The following is a 5744-nucleotide window of genomic DNA, read 5'->3' on the forward strand; positions in this document are numbered from 1 at the left end:
TTTCCCACAATTCTGTTCTCACCCACAATTCCTTGTTTTTCCCACAGTACCATGTTTCTCTCACAATTTCTTCTTTCCCATGATTCATTGCTTTCTCTCACGATTCACTCTTCCTTTCTCACAAATCTGTTTTCCTGTATAATTCTCTTCTCAACCACATTCTGTCTCCCCTACAATTTGGTTTCTCCTACAATTCTAATTTCTCTACCATAATTCTCATCCAAAATTTGATTCTCTCCCCAAATTCCCTCCTCTTTACACAATTTCCCATCATTTCTATAACTCTACATTCTTGAACATAATCCTGTCTTTTTCAGTTTTTTGTTCTCTCCCAAAATTTCTTGTTTCTCCCATAATTCCCTGCCTCTCCCACAATTCTTTTCCCCACACAACTATCCATTTTCAGCATAAATCTTTGTCTCTCCCCAAATTCCTTGTTATTCTCACATTACCTTGAGTGTCCCACAATTCCTTTTCCCTCCCACTAATCCTTTTCTCTTGTATCTCCTATCATCTTCCTGTAGGATCCTTACCCAGCACTGTTCATGTGCAGATTTTTTTTCAGTGGCCTATCCTTTAAGTAGTGCCCTGTGGCCCTGCCCTAGAGCTGAACATTATCCCACTCCTCCACACAATCAGCCCGTGTTAGGTGGAGTCTCTTGGGCTTGGGTTCTGGGAAATCAGCTTTCCCCTCACAGCATTCTGCTCTCACTTCATCTCTCCCTGAAAGTAACACCCACTAGCCCCATGAATTGTAGCTGCTAGCAGAGTGCAGAAGAAAACATACCCCAGGACCTTGGACTGTGTTGAGCTGGCCAGATCATATTTAACACCTTGAAGTGGAGTCACACCCAGGTGTCAGGTTTTCTGTGGCTCATGCTNAGCATATTCTCTTCGAGGAGACCTTTAAGAGCAGGCCTGCTGGAAAGCACCCATCCAACTCCACACAGGCAGGGCTGGGCTTAGGCAGCCCTGCTCCAGCAGCGTTTGATTCAAGAAAGTTGCTATGCATAAACTTTCTTTTCCATGGAGCCCCAGGGGGAGGATGAAAGGACTGGGAGCTCTTCAAACCCACAGGGGATCCAGAGCATGTCCTAAAGTGTGGGGTCATGGGGGAGTATCCTCAGCCCAGAGCTTGATCACAAGCCACCATGTGACACCCCAGCCCAGAGTCTTTGGGAAAAGAACCACAGAAATTGCACAAGTTCCCATGAGCACAGGATGTTCTCATGAACAGTGGGTGACCCTGCTAGAATCAAGTCTGTGAAGTGCCACCAGCCCCTCCAGCAAGAATGCTGCTCTGGAACTGGAAGAGTCTTTGAGAAGTCTTCCCAGCTGGTGCCTGGTCACCACTCCCGCAAAAGGGTCTTCTCCAACCATCCTTGCGAGCAACCCAAACTCTCCTCAGGATCTGGCTGGAGGGCCCACGGCTGGGCCATCAGTCCTTCCACCTATTTCCTAATGCCCTTACTCTTTCTTCGAGGAGCTCATCACACTTGGTGTAACTTACTCACACCTATATTCTCCTAGACTCATCTCAACCCCACTCTGGGAGGAAGGTCTCAGGGCTGTATCCCCCACAGGCCACAATGCCTATGTGTGTGTCAGGGGACACTGTAATGTCATACTTGCCTTCTTGCTAATATTGTCACCTGTTTCTGTAGCTCAGACTTTGCTAGTCTTTTCCAAGCACACCTCTCCAATTGCCACAATTTACCACCTCCTCTTTTCCACATAACACTAATGTTCCTTTGTTTTTTCCTTACATGTCCTCTCAGACTCTACATGCGTCTCTTGTAAAATCACACTTGTTCCTGCCCGTCCTTATACTCATTGGTCTTTGTCAGTGCCGCAGGGCACAGTGCTACCTCCAGTGGATGTCAGGGCACTTACCTGTGTTTGTCCATTCGACTCACTTATTGAGCACCTTCTATGTGCCACGTGTGGTTTTAGGCATTAGTAATACTAGGACGATGAAGACAGACAAATTCCCTGCTCACTGAGACATTCAGTGGCAGAGATAGAGAATAAAAAGCACAAGTAATAATATAACATTCGATCTAGATAGTGAGAAGTGCTATGGAGAAAAGCAAATCAGGGAGTGGGGTCAGGGAGTGGACTTAGTTAGGGTGTCCCGGAAGTCTCCCCAAGGTGAGCTGACATTGAACCTGAATGAAGAGCAGGCGGGAGCCATGAGGAAACCTGGAGAAGAGCTCTACAGGCAGAAAAAGAGAAGAGCAAAGGTCCTGTGGCAGGACCGAGCTTACAGTGTGGAAAACAGGGAGGCCAGTGTGCCTGAGGGATGCACGAGGAGGCTGTCATTGCCAGCAGGGCCCAGAGATGGAGGGACTTGGAGCTCTTGTGAAGGGCAGTCATTTGTCCCACCTGCATCGGTGAAAATGCCACCCTTCTTTGTGTCTTCCATCTGTGCTTTCCCCATGCACAGCCTATGGGCTGGCAGAGAGCAGGGGCTCCTGGATGTTTGTGGACTGAGAGAATAATTCTGACATTTGTCGCAAAGGATCTCACAGGTTCTGAGGGAAGCTGTGTGGGAATGATTAAACAGACCTGCAGGATCACTATTTGAAGAGAGTGATGTGTGCTTTCACACTACCAACTGTCGTGCAATATTTTATTCCTCATGGTGTTGCACTGCTTTTTGTAAGCCAGCTCGTGTTCTGGAGAAAGGACAGGGGAAAGGGGAAAATAGATTAATAAGGAGGCCCAAAGGAGAATCATGATGAAATCAGAATAAAGCCAGGTAGAATTAGCAACATGTGCTTATTTAAAATGGGCTGTTAGTTTGGTTCTGAGCTCCCTAGATGGGAAGAGAAGGAGAAAATGTGATCTGTTCCAAGATTCTTAATTGTCCACAAGAAAACATACCAAGTGTGCATGGAAGCAGATTCTCTTGAAACTCAGGCCTGAGAAAAAGTGTCCCCTCAGATGTTTCATGAAGTTGAAGCCGAATAACGTTGAGTATATTTGGATATGTATATTTAGGTATTACAAACCCCATCGTGGGTCACTTTATAATCATATCTAGGGGTCCCAGTTTATGACCAGAACCAAGAAGCTCAATTTGGCTGAGATTTAGCAGGCATGTGCTATTGTGTATGCAATTGGGCCTTGAAAGAGGGAAACGTTTTCCATGGGTTGAGGCAGGTGCTGGCATAGGGTGGCTGCTTGCTAAAAACATGTGGCATGAACCATGACAAGACAATGGGGAGGGGGCTTAGTTGTACAGAGGGTGCTGGTCCCTCCCTCTGGGCACCTCTTGGAACTGAGCACAGGTAGGCAGGCAAGCGTGAGGGCGCTGCTGCCTGAGTTTGCATCCCCTGCCGGAGCTGCACCTGCCCATTTTTCCTCCGTCAGACAGTGCACGTCTCATGGCTCCAGAACCTCGTGGGTCAGTAGTTGTGGTTCCCTGCAGCATCTAGACTCTTAGTTGCTGTTAGAGTTTCTCTNGGAGGGCCCACGGCTGGGACATCAGTCCTTCCACCTATTTCCTAATGCCCTTACTCTTTCTACGAGGAGCTCCTCACACTTGGTGTAACTTACTCACACCTATATTCTCCTAGACTCATCTCAACCCCACCCTGGGAGGAAGGTCTCAGGGCTGTATCCCCCACAGGCCACAATGCCTATGTGTGTGTCAGGGGACACTGTAATGTCATACTTGCTTTCTTGGTAATATTGTCACCTGTTTCTGTAGCTCAGACTTTGCTAGTCTTTTCCAAGCACACCTCTCCAATTGCCACAATTTACCACCTCCTCTTTTCCATGTAACACTAATGTTCTTTTGTTTTTTCCTTACGTGTCCTCTCGGACTCTACATGCATCTCTTGTAAAATCTCACTTGTTCCTGCCCTTCCTTATACTCATTGGTCTTTGTCAGTGCCGCAGGGCACAGTGCTACCTCCAGTGGATGTCAGGGCACTTACCTGTGTTTGTCCACTCGACTCACTTATTGAGCACCTTCTATGTGCCAGGTGTGCTTTTAGGCATTAGTGATACTAGGGCAACGAAGACAGACAAATTCCCTGCTCACTGAGACATTCTAGTGGCAGAGACAGAGAATAAAAAGCACAAGTAATAATATAACATTCGATCCAGATAGTGAGAAGTTCTATGAAGAAAAGCAAATCAGGGAGTGGGGTCGGGGAGTGGATTTAGTCAGGGTGTCCCGGAAGTCTCCCCAAGGTGAGCTGACATTGAACCTGAATGAAGAGCAGGCGGGAGCCATGAGGAAACCTGGAGAAGAGCTCTACAGGCAGAAAAAGAGAAGAGCAAAGGTCCTGTGGCAGGACCGAGCTTACAGTGTGGAAAACAGGGAGGCCAGTGTGCCTGAGGGATGCACGAGGAGGCTGTCATTGCCAGCAGGGCCCAGAGATGGAGGGACTTGGAGCTCTTGTGAAGGGCAGTCATTTGTCCCACCTGCATCGGTGAAAATGCCACCCTTCTTTGTGTCTTCCATCTGTGCTTTCCCCATGCACAGCCTATGGGCTGGCAGAGAGCAGGGGCTCCTGGATGTTTGTGGACTGAGAGAATAATTCTGACATTTGTCGCAAAGGATCTCACAGGTTCTGAGGGAAGCTGTGTGGGAATGATTAAACAGACCTGCAGGATCACTATTTGAAGAGAGTGATGTGTGCTTTCACACTACCGATAGGTGTGCAATATTTTATTCCTCATGGTGTTGCACTGCTTTTTGTAAGCCAGCTCGTGTTCTGGAGAAAGGACAGGGGAAAGGGGAAAATAGATTAATAAGGAGGCCCAAAGGAGAATCATGATGAAATCAGAATAAAGCCAGGTAGAATTAGCAACATGTGCTTATTTAAAATGGGCTGTTAGTTTGGTTCTGAGCTCCCTAGATGGGAAGAGAAGGAGAAAATGTGATCTGTTCCAAGATTCTTAATTGTCCACAAGAAAACATACCAAGGGTGCATGGAAGCAGATTCTCTTGAAACTCAGGCCTGAGAAAAAGTGTCCCCTCAGATGTTTCATGAAGTTGAAGCCGAATAACGTTGAGTATATTTGGATATGTATATTTAGGTATTACAAACCCCATCGTGGGTCACTTTATAATCATATCTAGGGGTCCCAGTTTATGACCAGAACCAAGAAGCTCAATTTGGCTGAGATTTAGCAGGCATGTGCTATTGTGTATGCAATTGGGCCTTGAAAGAGGGAAACATTTTCCATGGGTTGAGGCAGGTGCTGGCATAGGGTGGCTGCTTGCTGAAAACATGTGGCATGAACCATGACAAGACAATGGGGAGGGGGCTTAGTTGTACAGAGGGTGCTGGTCCCTCCCTCTGGGCACCTCTTGGAACTGAGCACAGGTAGGCAGGCAAGCGTGAGGGCGCTGCTGCCTGAGTTTGCATCCCCTGCCGGAGCTGCACCTGCCCATTGTTCCTCCGTCAGACAGTGCACGTCTCATGGCTCCAGAACCTCCTGGGTCAGTAGTTGTGGTTCCCTGCAGCATCCATCCACACACCACCCACTTATCAATTGCCCGACATGATTCTGGGGGATTTGTTTTATCCTTTGTAATGATGTCATACAATGTTGATGAAACGTATGCTATAGCTTTTCTTCTTTTTTTCACAGACAACACGGATGCTACAGCTCTGTCCATTTTCGGTAACGGACACAGACATAGGACACAGACACCATCACAATCTCTTCTCTTTTTCTCTCCAGGTTCTGATGCCAGCACCATTGAAATCCATACTACAAGT

Source organism: Galeopterus variegatus, unplaced genomic scaffold (genome assembly GCF_000696425.1).
Source record: "Galeopterus variegatus unplaced genomic scaffold, G_variegatus-3.0.2 Scaffold11184, whole genome shotgun sequence".
Classification (NCBI taxonomy): domain Eukaryota; kingdom Metazoa; phylum Chordata; class Mammalia; order Dermoptera; family Cynocephalidae; genus Galeopterus; species Galeopterus variegatus.